Source organism: Pinus tabuliformis, chromosome 7 (genome assembly GCF_031772625.1).
Source record: "Pinus tabuliformis cultivar Carrire ecotype Pingquan chromosome 7, CPIR1, whole genome shotgun sequence".
Taxonomy (NCBI): Eukaryota; Viridiplantae; Streptophyta; class Pinopsida; order Pinales; family Pinaceae; genus Pinus; species Pinus tabuliformis.
The window spans coordinates 608,381,342-608,399,789 of NC_142293.1; the positions used below are offsets into that span (position 1 = coordinate 608,381,342).

Genomic DNA, 18,448 nt, shown 5'->3' on the forward strand with positions numbered 1-18,448 from the left:
AAGGAGAAAATCATGGAGGATCTGATTGGCATATCTTATCCAAGATATGTGAGAGATTTATGGAGGATTCAAAGGGATCATATTTTGTAATAATGGGAAAGTAGTTAAAAATGCTTGAGAGATTTGTGGGATCATATCTTGTAATAATGGGAAATTAGTTGAGAGTGCTTGAGCGAATATTGGATATGTAATTATGAGAAGGTTATCTTCCTCATGTATATAAGAGAGTGCTCTCTCTTCATTTTAATGAAGAATAATGGAAAGGAATTCTTAGTTTTTCATTTTTATGCTTTCATGATTTGTAACTTGATTCTTGTAATATAAGATATTTTTATTGTTGTGAGCTCACATATGTTGTTTGTCATTCAATTCTTCACATGTTGTATTGCTTTTCCTTTATGCAATTTCCTACTGTCCTAGTTAGTGTTTCAATGCTTTTCTAGATTAATTTGATTTCAGTAATTTAGATTAGATTAGATTAGCTCCACTTTATTCCTGCATATATAGTGCATGTGTCTTGTAAGTCTACGGACCTTGGATTGAAAAATTAAATAGTTGGGCAAGTACTACAACAGAATTAAACGGTAATATTTTCACCCAACATTCTGGCACTGTTGCCGGGGAGGCACGATGGATTGAAGTTTAGTTTGATTTTTCATGCAAGTGTGTTTAGACATGTTCCTAACTCCGAGGTGTTAAGGCGGTAAGACGTGGGGAACAGCCTACCCATCGCATTCGAGATACCATAACGGGCTCGACCTCTTATGGATCAGGGCATATAGGGTGTGTTTACATTTATGCAAGTGTGAATTTCAATTTCTGCAAGTGTGTTTGATTTTCGCAACTGTGAAGAATGTTTGATGAATTCATGGTTCATGGTTGTAATTGAAGAATTCAATTACTAAATTAATGAGCAGTCCCTGTAAGAGGGTTTAATTGAGTATTGAATTCAAGATTATTTCTGTGGTCCTTTTGTTTTTAACTCAATTTTTAGTGTGCTGATTTTTTTTGTTTTTAGAATCTCTTTCAACATGGTTTAACAATGAGTGTCAGCTTGTAACTACTCACTTAGATCCTAGCAGAAGTCGGGATCTCTTCTTCCTTGGAAGAGGAGATCTTGACAAGAATTAAAGGTTCAACTACTCCCCAAGAAATAAATGAAGATTCAACATCTGAAGAATCCTGCGTATCTGATGATGAACAATCATTCGAACAGGAGATCGAGGAAGAAGAGCAGCAGATCGGAGAAGAAGAATAGGAGTTACAACATGATCTAAGTGAAAGAAACTGTGCTTATCAAAGCTTTATCGAACAATGGTTCCAGGTAAGTACTAGATTAGATTCATCTTTTTATTTTTATTTAGTTGATTTACAGATATAGCCACTAGACTCATTCACTTTCGAATATTTTCATTTTTCATTTGAAAACTTGCTACTGAATCTATTGTTGTCACTGCTACGTGAATGGCTTCATTGGAAGTTTACCTACACGTAACTAATTTGTAAATTCTAATTAGTATAGAGTAGCTAGGCTTTCATTTTCAGCGTTTGCTTTCATTTTCAGTTTTGCTTTTACCTAGAATAAGTATGCTCTCCTCCTGCGTCTTTGTACGATCTCGAGGATCAGAAAATAGGGATGATTTAGACTAATTTCAAGAATAAATTCATGTTTTGCAATATGCTTCATCACCAACATCTTTCGATATGCAAATTATTATGTCCATTTGTTAAAAAAAATAAGAGAAAGTTTATTTTCTTTCTCAACTTTAGTTTTTCATTGATTAAAAAAAATAAAAATAAATAAATAATAATAAATAAATAAATTAAAAAAAATTAATTTTAACAACTAACCACCCTCTATGCTAACATTCATCTTAGAAATAAGCATTATCGAAAACAAAATACTGTTCTGCTCAACAGATACATTAGCACGGTCTGATTTATACCCTGTCAACAACATTCAAAGTGCTAATTGGAAATAATAAATGGGGTCATCCTTTTCAGTTTACATCGACCAGGGAAACCAGCTAACCCATATTATAGCAATCTAAGAAAGCTGAAAGGCAGAGACTGGCATTCCATAAACTTTCGGTATTTCTCAGCCTATTATGAACTGGTAGCATCACCCTTTATAACAGAAATTTGCTCTACATCTTCACTAGGAGCAATAGGCCAACCAGTCAAGGGATCAATAGGACGCTCCTCATCACGGCCACCTTTCCGTAGCATTGCTAGCATTGGTGGAGGTGGCAACAGTCCTGCTCTGAAGAGAAGACGATGAACTGGATCATAGGGCTGAGCTCGAACAAATAGCCAGTACTTGGCTCTATCGAAATTGAGACCCGTGCGCTTCCCTCCATCCTTTACTGGCAAGGGATTGTAATACCCCAAAACTTCCAAATGTTTTCCATCGTGGAGTGCCATGCTGTTAGCAGCAACTATCCAGTAAAATGGTCGATTGCTGCATCCAAATCGAGCCAACCGCAAACGAACAACACCCATCTCTGAAACTTTGTCAGTCTAAATTAATGTTTAGCCCACCTTCGAAATTCAAGTATCCTCGATCAAAATGGCACCGAAAGGATTATGGGGTTATCTATATTGTTTTTTTAGACCGAAAATCTAATTTTCATGACAGGAGACTGCTTGCTCAAACCTTTCTGTTCCGATTCTTAAGAAATTTGGCTACCCTCTTGATAACTTGCATTCACACTAGAGCTCTGTATTGAGATGCTATTTGTGGGAAACTCTTACATATCGGTATTGCTTATTTGTCATATGCACGTTTCGTTGTGCAAAGGAGGCTAACCTTAAGATGAAGAACATGGTGAATTATTGGATCTTCTCTTGCCCCACTTTTTGAAGAAAGGATTTTATTTCTAGTTTCTCCATTGAGTTTTTGATGGATTCTGTACCAAGCTCTGCGTTCTATACCCATATACGATTGTACAAATTATAACTAGCTGGCTTTACAGATTGAAAGGAACATGAAGCTGTAGTAAACGATTGATTTTTGGTTAGGACAGTCATTTGATTAGAAAGCATATGCATTTGTTATCCCTTCAAGTCAGCAAATATTAAATATGTATATTGAGTTGTGTAATACTATTGAACGCATGCTTATCTTATAAATAGTTTTGTTCAACTTTCTTGGTTTTGGTGTTATGTGTAGGTCACTGAGAAGCTTATGCAGAAAGCTCAACATTAAAATGCGACACCATTTTCATCCACAATTAGTGTAATTTTGAAAAAAAATAAAAAAAATGGACATTTCATAAATTCTTGAAAATGAGCTAATTTGTTCTTGAGTTACTCCATACAGGAATGATCGATGGAGATGGCACACAAAGGTGACAATTTTTATGAAAGCATGGTGCTAAGAGTTGAAGACAATCTAATGCAAAAGTGATTTTTTGAAATCACTATGAAACATGCATCATTGGACACTTGAAGGAACTAATTCTTCACTGTACATATCATGACATTTTCCAATACATAAAATCCTTTTGCGTCATGATTACTTCCCTTTTTCCTTCCAAACGCCTAGAACATCCTTGTGTTGCAGCCCATCTTCCATTTCCTTATCTTTCACGACTTCATGCATGCCTATTTTTCTGAATCGCATACATCCCTTTATCCTTTTTAGTTAATTTTTTCCTTCTAGTTTTTCTTCTGAATAAAACTCATTCCCTTTCCATGATTACATTGCCTTGATTTCCTAGCCATGCTGATCCACACTGTTTGTCCGTGAGTTCTTTCCCTTTATAGTCCTACCAAATCTTTTTGTACAAACTTGCGTTGACTGATGTGGGATTCCTTAAGGCCCACCTTTCAACAAGTCTTGCCCCATCGACATCAGCACCTTATGTGGGAAATAGACTAGAGTTCCTTTTGAGTACCTAGAGGCTTGCATGCCTTAATGGCAAGTTCTCTCGCTGACAATCATGGGAATACATCAATGTCCCTTGATCTTCAGATCTTGCAAGTGGCTCGACCTCGACACATCCATTCGCACTTTGCAAGATGTACTCTGGTACCTTGGCACTCATTGAAATCAATGGTGAGTTGCCTCACATTGGTTAACAACATACATCAATGGTCGGTAATCTAATGATTTCTATTCAAGCTCAACATCGACACATTCATTCGCATGATTAGAATTGTACCATCGGGTTTGTAGCGGGTGAAGACTATACACTTTTTCACGACTCCCTCAGTAGTTACAGCAGCATGAATTCTAATCTATGAGAGTACCACAGTTCCACTTTTAGCATTTATCTTTTCCATGATTCAGCATCAGTGGTTCAGATTCCTTCATTTCCAAGGATCCAGTTACAACAACATCAGTCACATTTTCCTGATCCAACAACAACAGCAGTTACATTCCTATTGCATAATTCATCATTCTTGGGTAAGTAGAGGTATGTTGTTTTCTAATCTTTAATCATGCAATTCCTTATATGCTAACTTGAATATTTTGGAAAATTCCCTCACCATGCTACATTTCCTTTGATGAGCCATGTCAAGTTGCATGAGGACATGCAACCAATTCAGTTGAGGGGGGGAGAACTATATTCACTACATATTCACTTCCATGATTCCATTTCTTCACCACTATCACTCCATTTACCATTCACCAACATTTATTTTCCAATGATACTTTGCTTCATACACAATATTGGCATGCTTCATTAATATTACAAAAGGGCTTTCTTATGCACATTATGATTTCCGGTGAGTGTTTACATTATTATTGAAGAAAAGAGAACAGAAAACGAAATGAATGTTGTTAACACAAGAACCAACATTCTTTGTATTCATGGTTGTCACACAAGAACCAACCATAAGAAAATGTAAGTTGTTACTCATGTCTTTCACATATCCTGGAAACATTTATTATTAAAAGACATCATCATGTAAAGCCAAAGTTCAAGATGCCAAATGTTCTTAAAGAGACCCATGCATGGTTGCATGAGGAGATGCAACAAGTTCAGTTGGGGAGGATGTTGGGACTCAGAAATGTCATATTTTCATCCACCTTTTTCTTCACTATTCCTTACATTTCATAATCCCATTAACCTTTTATCATATCATTTTCATACATACATTTGGGTTTCACCTTCTTATTTTCCATTTTATTCAATTTTGTATTACAAGTGAATTTATGATTAAATATTAGAAAATATACATATTTTTATATATATCTCAAGAATATGTGAGTTTTGTGATGTGTAGGAAATATGTGAAGAATTAATATCTCCTCCACCATATTAAGGAGATAATTATGAAAGCCTATTCCTAATGAGAAAATCATGGAGGATTTGGTTGGCATATCTTATCCAAGATATGTGAGAGATTTATGGAGGATTCAAAGGGATCATATTTTGTAATAATGGGAAAGTAGTTAAAAATGCTTGAGAGATTTGTGGTATCATATCTTGTAATAATGGGAAATTAGTTTAGAGTGCTTGAGAGAATATTGGATATGTAATTATGAGAAGGTTATCTTCCTCATGTATATAAGGGAGCGCTCTCTCTTCATTTTAATGAAGAATAATGGAAAGGAATTCTTAGTTTTTCATTATTATGCTTTCATGATTTGTAACTTGATTCTTGTAATATAAGATATTTTTATTGTTGTGAGCTCACATATGTTGTTTGTCATTCAATTCTTCACATGTTGTATTGCTTTTCCTTTATGCAATTTCCTACTTTCCTAGTTAGTGATTCAATGCTTTTCTAGATTAATTTGATTTCAGTAATTTAGATTAGATTAGATTAGTTCCACTTCAGTCCTGCATATATAGTGCATGTGTCTCGTAAGTCTACGGACCTCAGATTGACAATTAAATAGTTGGGCAAGTACTACAACAGAATTAAACAGTAATATTTTCACCCAATAGCCATTACAGGGGCCTGAGATTTATTGTATGGGCATGTACCACATACAATTTTTAATATAAATAAACACTGCATTTCTAGATCCCATTGTGTTTGGTGTTTTGATTGCAATTATTTTTAGTTAGAACACCTAGATGCACCAGATTGGTTGATTATTTCATTTTTCAGGATATCGCACTCCAACTGAAGGAAAGTCACCCATAGCAGGTGTTTTTAATCAAAGGGGAATGCGAATGGTTTAGCCATAGTGGTAGGCATGCCATAGCAACACGCTCGCACTCGACGTGTGGAGAGTGTGTGCGTATAGCAGCTGGGTGAGGCAAGCAGCATAGAGGAAAGCGTGTAGTGGGCAAGGCGCACCCACCCAACTCATGTGAATTCAACCCAAGCAGTGTGACCCACAAATCAACATGAGGCAAGACATGAACGAGTCGACCTACAAGTGAAGGGACATGATGGTTGGATAAGTAGACAATGTAGAACATATATATATTGGAGGAAATGTCATTCGACTAATGAATCCAAGTTGAGTGAGTAAGTTCAAGGCAAGTTGAGTGAAGCAAATCCATAGGAGGATAATTTAGACAAAGGTAAGGCCACATGCAAGGTGAGGCCCATTAGGGGAGATGCAAGACCGTGTGAGCTAAGTTTATGGGCAGAAATCGGGGCTTCTATGGCCATAGTAGTTGCGGGAAATAGTGCAGGTGCAGGAAGAGCACAGACAGTTCGGCAGTGCTACGGACCACATTTTCACGTTAAGGTAGGCCCATGGGCCACACTTGCACATCTAGGATGGGACGAAGGAAGTTGCATTTTGAGGCAGAAATGTGGGTGAGCTGAACGAGTGGGAAAAAGTGCAGGTGAGTTGCACAGTGGGCTGCTCAAGTAGGAAGAAGTGCAGACAAGCTGGACGATGGGCTGCACAAAGTGGGTAGAGGTTGGGCAAGCTACACGATAGGCTGCACGAGTTGGTGAACCATTGGGCGAGTTGCTAGGAAACTACCACCGTACTATAAAATTGTAACTTTGTATATTATTTGTAGATGTTTGATTTGATGCATTTGGGCAAACTGTTGGTAGTCACCCCTCCGTTTTATTACTCTCTTGTACATGTATAAATGTTGAATGAAGTAAATGGTATTTTCATTGCATAATTAAAGAATTATACTTAACAAAAATAAACTAAGTGTTGGTAGTAGGTGTAGTCTGGAAAAAAGTAATTTTGAAGTGAAATTGGGCCAGTACCACACGGGCACCCACGGTGAATGAAGTGTTGGAGCATGGAGCCATGACTGTTGGTATCAGAGCTTGGTTCAAGTAGGACTGAGATTAGTAGTTGGTTGCAATGCAACATAGGAGAAGCTTGGCAGGGGAAAGGCAACAAAGTCAGGGTTGAGCTGAACGAAGGAAAAGCTTATGATTGTGACACGTTCCCAACAGAGATAGATGGTTAACAATGGAGGATAATTGCAAGTAATCGTTGAATCTAGCATGAACACTGAGGAAGTTTTCATGAATAATGTGTTGGACCGAATAGATGAGTTAAACACAAAGATGTGTGCACTTGAGGCAGAGAATGTTGAACTTAGGGAGAAGTTCACCAAGATAAAAGAGAGTCATGGTGAACTCAAGGTGTGATATGAGTATCTTGAGTCGAGATACGATCAAATAGTGAATGAATTCAAGGAAATTGAAGCTTCAAAAAATGAAGGCATGGAAGAGATCTAAAACTTGCAGAATAGTCTTTCTAAAGCTCTGAACTAAATTGTGATTTTGAAGAAACCATTGGGGCAATGTTCGATTCGAGGAAATTCCCACATCAAGATAAAAGAACCAAATTCATATGATGGAATGAGGAGCGCGAAAACACTTGGAAATTTTATGTGGGATATGGAGTAGTAACTTGAATGGTTGGGGCTTACATCAGAATAGGCCAAGGTGAAGGTTGTTGCACAATTCCTTATGAAGGATGCCAAGTTGTGTTGGAGGTAGAGAGTGGATTAGATTGCTCATGGTGATGCTGAGGACATATCTACATGGGAATAAGTGAATGAAGGGTTGTTGGCTTATTTCAACCCACAAGGTGAAATGTGGGATGCATGAACTAAGATTAAGTACATCAAACAAACTGGAATTCTGCAAGCATATCAACAAGAATTTTTGAGTGTGTTCTTAGATTTAGCTAACATGGTGGAGAAAGACAAGGTTTTAAACTTTATCATTGGATTGAAGCCTTGGGCATGCAATGAGGTGAAGTCGTAGAAGATCAAAACACTTAAGGAGTCATTTGTTGCGGTTAATAGGTTAGTAAACCATTACGATGAGGGGACTGAGGAAAAGAAGGAGAAGTTCAATATACCATGTTAGAAAATTATATATTACAGAGAAATGGAACACATAAAGTATTGCATAAATATAAACACATAAAATGCATAAAACAAGAGAGACACAGATATATGTGGTTCACCCAGTTTGGGCTACGTCTATGGAGAAACATCCAATCCTTCTTTTTATATTATCCAGCAAACTGAAGAGATACAACCTACAGCAGATCCGCTGTAACTCCCTCTTCACTCTCAATATCCTCTCTCTTCCTCACTCAGAATATTGATATACAGAGACACAATAAAATTCCCTCATTTATAGCAAGGGGTTTCCTTCTAGGGCAAAAAACCTTAAATTAAACATAACTTCTACCGTTCTAATGAATGGCCCAGATTGACTACAAAATTACAACATTTTACAACGCAATTTTACATCTATTCTTAGCTTTGGGGGTGCCGGCCCCCTGGACCCCCCTGCAACGAATATTTTATGGGTGGCGTTGTCGCCAGTTGAAGCCCCAAAAATCGGGTCTACAACAAGGGGGATACCCACTCGGTCCAGACCTTGAAAGCAACTCCTTTTCCGTTTGGGATGGTGGGTCCGACTGGGGATAATGGGACCAGTTTCCCAATTTGTGTGTGTGTGTGATAAGAGTTGATGTTTCCTTTTCTAAAGGTTTCTAAGTAAAATGCTTTTAATCTAATTCTAATTTAAAACATGCAATTATATTCTAATGAACAGAAATATCTAACTCTAAAACTAACCCAGGATTTAACTTTTCACTTATGCGATCTAAAATAGTTTCCAACAGCAATTGGTAATAAAGATCATTCAATTGCTACGAGAAAAGAATTCATTAAAAATGAATTGTTTTGTATAAGAAATTAGCCGAAACAATTGTGAGAAGCATATCGCATAATAAGTCATTCATACATTAAGCATAAACAGAATAGTCATCACCGTACAAAAGTGCCAAATGATAACTCAAACATTCAAGCCTTCATATATAAATAAATGAACATAAAATATTACTTTGACACATAAGAAAAAATCATTAAGGGATAAAAGTACCATTGATAACAAGTTCTACTCATGAGCTTCAGCAATATAGAATTATCTCTTCCTAATTCAATATCTACTAAGAGTACAGAAATGCATTTCAGTAACAAACATTAAACACAGATATCAACAAATCTCGTTCCATTCATTCATCATAACCTCCTCTGAGGGTGCAAAAGTCCATGTTCTTAGGAAATGTTTTTGACAAATTTCTGGACCCCTCTCTAAACGCATGAGAGAGGTTAAAATACTACTACCTAAATTCTAAAAATAGTTTATTACAAAAATATAGGAGGAGGTTTAAATGGCCATCCTCATCTAAGGAAAAAATAAATCAAAAATAAAACTAAAACTGTATCTGGAAATTAACTATATATGTATCTGTTCTCTTTGATCGCAAGCATTCAGCATCGTCTTGAGGAGCGTTGGTTGGCCAACCTCCGATTTTGGCTGTCCTACGAAAACATAATCGACAAGTGCTGGCGGTATCTTCTCGGCAGAATTTGTAAGGCACTTGAGAGTCATGCATTGACTGTGCGGTTTAACCATGTATTGCCAGTAAGTGTCCCAATTCAACTTGGTTAACTTTTTGATGGACTCTGCCTTTTCCTTAGCTTTCTGTCTCCAGCTTGTCTGCAGTTGCTGTGCCTTTGGGAGAAATCCCAGAGCAGTTTTTGATATCAGGTTTGCTCTATGAATATTTTCATTGACACAGTCAATGACATTGTTATCTGTTGTCGCTGCTTCCTCCACTTGCTATTCTACCTTTCTAATCTGTGCATCCCACTTATGGAACAACATTTATTTGTGGGCTTCATTGATTCTGAGCAAGCCTGCTTTCTTCCCTTCCTCTGATTCCTGCCATTTCAAATAGTCAGATATTCTTTTATCAATCAAATCATAATCAAGTTGAAAATCCACGACTTGATTTGTAATTTTATCACTTATCTCGCAATGGGAGCTCCATTGCGATATTCTCTGGCATAATGCCTCTTGGTGTTGCAAGAGTTGGTCGTTTAAGGCAAGGGCTTCTGAGACAAACTCTGTAATCTTGGGGTCATCTCTATGTAATTCTAGCATAGTCTGTAATTTATTTTCCTTTTCAACCAAATTGTTCTAATACCCCAGTTGCATTTGTTGAAAATCTTGCTGTAATTTTTCTAGCTTCTCCTCTGCTTCCTGGTTGGCACTAACCTGCTGTAGCTGTTGATGCAAAAATTGGATTTGTTCTTCTTTATCCTTAAGTAATTGTTGTATCCAGATGCTTTATCAATGGTAGCGGAAGCATAGGCTCCTGTGATCTGGGATAACTTAGTCAGATTTTCAGTAGGGTCAGTGGTAGGGTCTCACCAAAGGACATCTAGCTGCTCTGCCTCAGGTGAGAGCATGCTGTCCAACTTCCGTTTCTTTCTTTGTTTTCTTACCACGGCCTTGTGCTGCGGACTATAAAATACATCTAGAGGAGGAATCTACTCTATCTTGCACATGATATCAGACGATTGGGCAATGCGAATATGCTCCATTTCTAGAGCATTCCTAACTGTTCCAATGACCATATTTGTCATTGTCTGCACTGTATTCTCAGGTGTCTTCATGTTCTGCTCCTTAGTATTAATTAATTCATTAAATGTTTCCCATTCTTTATCCAACTCAGTTCTTACTGGCTTAGGTGGCTGGATGAGGGGAGCGGGAATGTTTATCTGTGGTGTAGTCAAGACTTGTTGCTCTGGGTGCTCTTTAGATTGGGCAGTGTCTCTAACTGACCCTTCACTTTTATTATGGTCGCTCTCGGACCGTTTATAGCGTTCTGGTGATTCTTTCCCAGACTTAGACCTAGACTTGTCTGTACCCGAACTTCCACATAAGCTGACACTGGGAGTTGACTCCCTTATTGGTTCTAAGTGCAACTTATCCAAGGGGATGTTTGCTAGTCTCCTTTCTCTCTAAAATTTGTATTCTTGGAATTCTGTTGGGGGAAATTGAATTTGAGACATATGCCAAACTTCTTTCAGTGTGCTTTTTTGTTGGAAGATATCATCAAAAAGATCATCTTCTTTAGAAAATACTTTTATCTTGACAACAGTAGTAAAATTCTTAATGACATCAAAGGGGTTGAATTGTCTCCCTAGAAATTTGAACAACCGTAGACTCAACATATGGTCTACTTCTTTGAATGCATGACCTAAATCAAATAGTTAAAAGGCCCCACAAGCCATAGGAAATTGCGGCCAGCTAGCCTTCTTCTTGTCTTTCAACTCTTTGCTCATTCCTCCCACCCCGCAGGTTTGGTAGGCAATTTTGCGAGCCAATAACTTATCTGGCACATATAAGGGTAGCACATGAGGGGAATAAATGCTTCCAAATACTTTGACATAGGTGAAAAATTCTTCCCCAAACCATCTTCCGAAATGGAGAATATCAACTTCCGTTTGGGGGAAAATGTTGGGGCGTCCTTATTATACAACATTCTATGAAGAGGTAACGTAATTCCATGACAGATTCTGTAAAAATATGGGATAAACTTGGAATCCCACAATTCCTTATGATAAATGTGAATGGGAAAGGGATTTTGTATAGTCCACTTCCAACCCATTAAAGGGAATTTTGAAACATAACAGATTGCATCCATAACATAAGCAGCTAAAAAGAAAGGAGGATAAATCCTCTGAGAGATAGTTCTTTTGGCCCGGTAGTTCCAAATAGCCAAAGCTAAATTATCAGACAAAATCAGGGCCCAATCCATAATAGTGGCGTTGGTGGCCGCATCTAATAGGGGTAGCCAATCGGGTGAAAACTTATTGATATTAGGCTTTCCAAATAGCCTACATAGCATAGCAGCAGCAAAACAATACGGGGAGGAGAGGGAACTAGTACTATACATACCATGTTTGTCTTTTTTCAATGGTTCTTCCTTTGCCGACCAGTTCTTGGTGCACTCCACCAAGTCTTGGTTTTCTTTGGTGAACTTCTCCATGAACTATTTGTTGTAGCTTGCCTGTGGCTCTGGTAAATGATACATAAGCCATAAATCCTGTGGGGTAAATGACCCAATGAGCTCCTGGCTCCTAGACTTGAATTGTCTTTCTGTTATATCAACACTGTCCAACACCCACTTGACCATGTCTGTATATGGAAGTATCTTAGGCCTTGCCACTATTCGGTGCAGGAATGAACATGCAAGTTCAGTAAGTGAGGCCTCAGATGACCTGAGTGAGTCTGTTGTTGCTTTGACTTCCATAATCCTAGGGTTTCTTCTTCGAGCAGATTGTACATGCCTTCCCAAGTGGATATGCTGGCATCTCTGGTATAGGTGGTGTTTGTGAATAAGGGCGTCATCTCTTTGTCCTCAGCAAGTGGAGCTTTTCCCTTCTTTCCCATTACGTTTTGCACACTTCTGCGTAAGGTTGCTTTCTACTCCTGCAAGTTTTTGAAGTAAAGAAAGAATAATGGTAAGAGATAAGGTGACAGGAAAGCTCTTAATTCCGAAATCATATCAAATATATCACCCTACATAAAACAACCTTTCGACCAGATCTAAAATCTTATCTCATAAATGACCATCAACTAACATCTAAATTGACATTAATGCCCATAACTCAGTATCGGATTACGAGAAATACTTTATTGAACAATGAGCCCTGCTGATCTACGATAAAGCGATTTTGTGATTTTCTTCGCAATATCACAAATCCTTTTGTTAACAATCATTTATTACCTTATGCATTTGTGAGATGCGATTTGTGAGATGCCTTATCGCATATCACCGGATCGGGATATTTTATCTTAGGTGATACTTGCGGCATATGAAATCCGCAATGTGCGATGAGTCTTTAAGGCGCATGATCTCTCATTGCATTTTCGTAATTTCTAAAGCTTGTTTATATGATGTCGTCCTTTACCCTTTGCGACATGATGTTTTATTGTTAAGAGAATGATTTTGTTCCAAACTTATCATAAAACTTAAGTTTTTGGGTTTTGCAGGTGTTTTCCTAAGCTTATGACAGTATGTTTTATTCAAAGGAAAATATAAGTGCTAGTTTTTTTATTTTTTTAGAAGGGTCCCCATTTATTTAGTTTTATTACTAATTCTAAATAAAAGGGGAGGTTGTTGCTGGCCACAACATCGACCCATTTCGAACTGGGGTCCAATGCGGTGATACCTTTGAATACAAAAGATAATCAGGCTCCACACTCAACAATCTCCCACTTGGAGACTGATTATAGCAACTCCATCGCTGCTTCATTTGCTAGACAATGACTCCACTTTGTACCTAGTTATTTCTCATTTTCTTCATCATACTTGAAGACCAATTGAAACTGAGTAGATTCTCACTTTCTCCCTCGTTACAAATTTTGTTAATATATCTGTCGGATTCTGGCTAGCGTGTATCTTTTCTAGGTTCAACTGTCCATCTTCCATTGCTGACCGTATGAAATGGTAGTTGAGCTATATATGCTTAGTCTTGGAATGAAATGTAGATTTCTTTGCAAGATGTATGGCACTCTAGCTGTCACTGTATAACCTGCCCAACTCCTGCTTCTTACCCAATTCATCTACAAACCTTTGTAGCCAAATCATTTCTTTACTAGCCTCTGTAGCAGCAACATACTCTGCTTCTGTTGTTGAGAGTGCAACAATACTTTGTAGTTTTGAAACCCAACTGGCAGTTGTTCCACCTACAGTAAAAACATATCCTTTAGTGCTCCTCCTGTTATCTCTATCACCTACCATATCTGCATCAACATATCCCTATAGAGCAATGTTTGAACCACCAAAGAATAATGCTTGATTTGTGGTACCTCTCAAATACCTGAGAATCCACTCCACTACCATCCAATATTGTTTTCCTGGATTGTTCATGTACTTGCTTACAACTCCCACTACATGTGCAATATCAGGCCTTGTGCAGACCATTGCATACATTAAGCTTCCAACTGTTGATGCATATGGGACTTCAGACATATGAGCCATTTCTTCCTAAGTCTTGGGACACGCCTCCTTACTTAATTTGAAATGGCTAGCCAAAGGTATACTAACTGGTTTTGCATTCTGCATATTAAACCTTTCCAACACCTTTTCTATGTACTCACTTTGAGACTGTTAATTTGCGATTCTTCCTGTCTCTAGTTATTCTCATACCAAGGATTTGTTTTGCAGCACCCAAATCCTTCATTGCAAATGATTTTTCCAATTTCATTTTGAGCACATTTATTTCCTGCATGTTAGAACCCGCAACAAGCATGTCATCTACATACAATAACAATATAATATAGCTTCCATCATTTTGCCTTTTGAGATAAACACAATGATCAGAGTGACACCTAGTATAACCTTGTTCAGACATAAACCTGTCAAATTTTAGATACCACTGCCTTGGAGCCTGTTTTAAGCCATACAAGCTCTTCTTCAACCTGCACACTAGTTTCTCCTTCCCTTTTACCTCATATCCTTGTGGTTGTTGCATATATCTCTTCCTCCAAATCCCCATGGAGAAAGGTTGTCTTTACATCTAACTGCTAAAGATGCAAATCTTCATCTACTACTAGACTTAGAATAGTTTCGATTGAATTCATTTTCACAACAGGAGAAGATATCTCATCAAATTCTATACCCTTTTTCTATGCAAACCCTTTCACCACAAGTCTAACTTTATACATTTTTCTACCTCCATCTTCTTCCTTCAACATGTAAACCCATTTATTCTGCAATGTTGTTTTACCTGCAGGCAACCTGACTAAGTCCCAAGTCTGGTTATGTGCTAAGGAGTCCATCTCTTCTTTCATGGCTTGCTCCCAATTCTTCCTAGTTTCTACCTACACTGCTTCTTCATAACATTCTGGTTCACCAGAATCAGTCAACAATACATAATATAATGAAGGAGAGTATCGTTCAAGGGGTCTACTCATCCTGTTAGATCTTCTAACACCACTTTCAGGTGTTTGAAGTGCTTGTTGTTGTTGTGGTTGTTGTTCTGGCTGTTGATCATTATCATTTTCAGGCACCATCACCTTTTCTGTGATCTCGTCAAGCACTGTGCATTCTCTATTTTCTTTTTCTTGTTTCTTTTCCTGTAGCTGATCCTTATACAAAACCTTTTCATTGAATATGACATCTTTGCTCCTAATGATTTTATGTTTTTCATAATCATAATAGCGATAACCAAAATCATTAACACCATATCCAATAAAGGTACATTTCTTTGATTTTTCCTAAAGATTTGTTCTATTTTCTTTGTTAATGTGGACAAAGGCTTCACAACCAAAATTCTTTAAAAAAGAGTAGTTTACCTTTTTACCTGTCCATGCCTCCTCTGGAATACCACCATCCAAGGAATTTGAAGGCCCTTTGTTCATTAGATAAACAACAGTATCTACAACATCTACCCAAAATTGTAAAGGCAATCTTGCATGCAATCTCATGCACCTTGCACACTCGATGATTGCCCTGTTCATCCTTTCTGACACACTATTTTCTTGTGGTGTTCCTGAAACTGTCTTCTCTCTATGAATTCCATTCTCTAAACAGTACCTATCAAAATCTTCACTGCATTATTCACCTCCATTATCTCATCTGAGACACTTCAACATTTTTCCTGTCTCATTTTCAACCAAAGCTTTCCATTTCTTGAAAGTATCAATACATCAGATTTATTTCGAATACAATAAATCCAGGTTTTTTTGGTTGCATCATCAATAAAAGTAACATAATAATGAGAGCCACCAAGAGATGATACCTGAGCAAGTACCCATACATCTGTATGCACAAGCTCTAATTTTTTACTCTTCTTTTCTTTCCCAACTCTAAGGAATCTAACTCTCTTCTGTTTTCCATAAACACAATTGTCACAGAATTTTAAATCAACATGCTTCAAACTTGGCAACAAATTTCTTGAGTGAAGAATCTTCATCCCCTTCTCACTCATGTGCCCGAGCCTATGATGCCATAATGCCATATCTTCTCCTGTAGAGGTTAGAGAATTAACAGAATTAGAAATACCATTGCATAAATACAATGTACCAACCTTTCCTCCTTTCGCTATTACCAGGGATCCTTTAGTGACCTTCTAGGTTTTATCTGTCAAAGTAGTTACGCAACCTTCACCTCCCAACTGCCCCGTTGAAATTAGATTCTTTTTCAGATCCGGAACATGCCTTACCTCCTTCAATAGCCATTGATTTCCATTTTGTTGTTTTATGAAAACTGTACCCATTCCAATGATTTTACAGGGTTTATCATCACCCAATTGAACCTGTCCAAAATCTTCTTGAACATAATCATGAAAATGTTGTTGGGTTGTGTTATGTTATTTCCATGACTAACCTACGTAGTGAACCAGGGGGTTAGAAGGGAGGCAGAGCCCGCCCTTCATTGTGCTGATTGTACAGCAGGGGGTTTGAGGGGGGCAAGTAGCCCCTCTCTACGGGGTTCGACGCAGTGCCCCAAGAAAAAAAAGTTTGGACCCTATATTAGGTTAGGCGAACCTACCTATGGTTTTTCGGTCCATGGTTTTAGACGCGATGGTTTTTCAGTCCATGGTATTGGATGCTTTGGCATGTATAAATATGTATTGTAACATTGAAAAGAATATAATGAAAAATCAAGCTGGTAGTGCCAGTTTTGGGATCCAGGGGAAAATCTTTGTGTATATGTGTTTTATGCGTTATGCTCTCGCATTGTTTATTTTCTATGTTTTAGAATTTGTATGCAGTTAATTTCTGTACAGGGTTAAAACCTACATTTAGTACCAGAGCTGTTTTGGCTTCAAGGGGACACCTTTGTTGCTGAGGGGTTTCACTCGGGCCTGTGGTAGACCCTGTTCAGTGGGAGATCTGTGAGATTGATTCTGGTGGTGAAAGAAGATGGCGAGCAGTGGAAAGATAGGGATCGAGAAATTTAATGGTCAGAGTTTTGAGTTGTGGAAACTCAATATGGAGGATTTGTTGGTGGATAATGATCAGTGGATCGTAGTAGATATGGGTACTAAACCAATGGGAGTGACCGATGAAGAATGGAAGAAGTTGGATCAGAAGACAAAGAGCACAATACGATTGTGTGTCTTAGATTTAGTATCGTTGAATGTATCTGGGGAAGCTACGGCGAAGGCTTTGTGGGACAAGTTAGGGACTTTGTACCAATCTAAGTCTCTGGTGAATAAATTATTCCTACAGAAAAAGCTGTATAACCTGAGGATGAAAGATGGAGACTCAGTGACAGAGCATTTGAATGCATTTAATACTGTGGTAAGTCAGTTAGCGTCTATTGATATTAAAATTTCAGATGAAGATAAGTGCATCAGTTTGTTGTGTTTTCTACTAGATTCATGGGATAATTTGGTTATTGTAATAGGTAGCAATGTAACTGCCTTGCAGTTTGCTGAAATAGTCTTAGCGTTGCTGACAAAGGAGATGAGACAGAAAAATATGGAGAGCCAAAATGGTGATGCCTTGTCTGTATGAGGACGGTCCCAAAACAAAAACAAAAATAAGTAATCAAGTGGGAGATCTAAATCTAGAGGGAGATTTAAATCTCCAGGAAAACTTATAAAGGTGGTGTGCTGGAAATGCGGAAAGGAAGGGCACTACAAAAGGGACTGTAAATCTAAAGCTCTTGATAAAGGAAAGGGATCTGATGATGCTCCTTTTGCAGAGGTGAAAACCATCTCAGATGAAGGTGGGGATGTGTACTTGTCTTCTTCAAGCACACATGTAGATCATGAGGCATGGTTGATTGACTCAAGTGCATCCTTTCACTTCACTCCCCATAGAGAGTGGTTCTGCGAGTATGAGAAATACGATGGTGGTGATGTCTTCTTGGGTGATGACAGGAAGGCTAGAATCGTTGGTCGTAGAAAAGTAAAGTTGAAGTTGCAAGGTGGAAGGGTTAGAACACTTTCGGGTGTTCTACATATTCCTGCATTGGCTAGAAATCGGATTTCTATAAGCAAGCTGGATGATGTAGGTGTAAAGACAGTGTTCGAGAAAGATCCCTGCAAGATGGTTCAGGGAGCACTGGTATTGATGCAGGGAGTTCAGATTGGAACTCTGTACAAGCTAAAAGGTAGCACTGTTGTTTATGGGTGCAACAGTTCCGTGGTTCCTGAAAGTGGAGCAGAAAATCTAGTGGTCTCTAGAGAGAAGACTATGCTGTGGCATCAAAGGCTTG

General features: G+C 38.0%; 1 pseudogene; it reads right to left on the reverse strand.

Moving 5' to 3' along the window:
- Positions 1-2,106: 2,106 nt before the first annotated feature.
- On the reverse strand, positions 2,107-2,502 carry LOC149248903 (small ribosomal subunit protein bS16m/bS16c pseudogene; annotated as a pseudogene).
- Between the last annotated feature and the right edge of the window lie 15,946 nt (positions 2,503-18,448).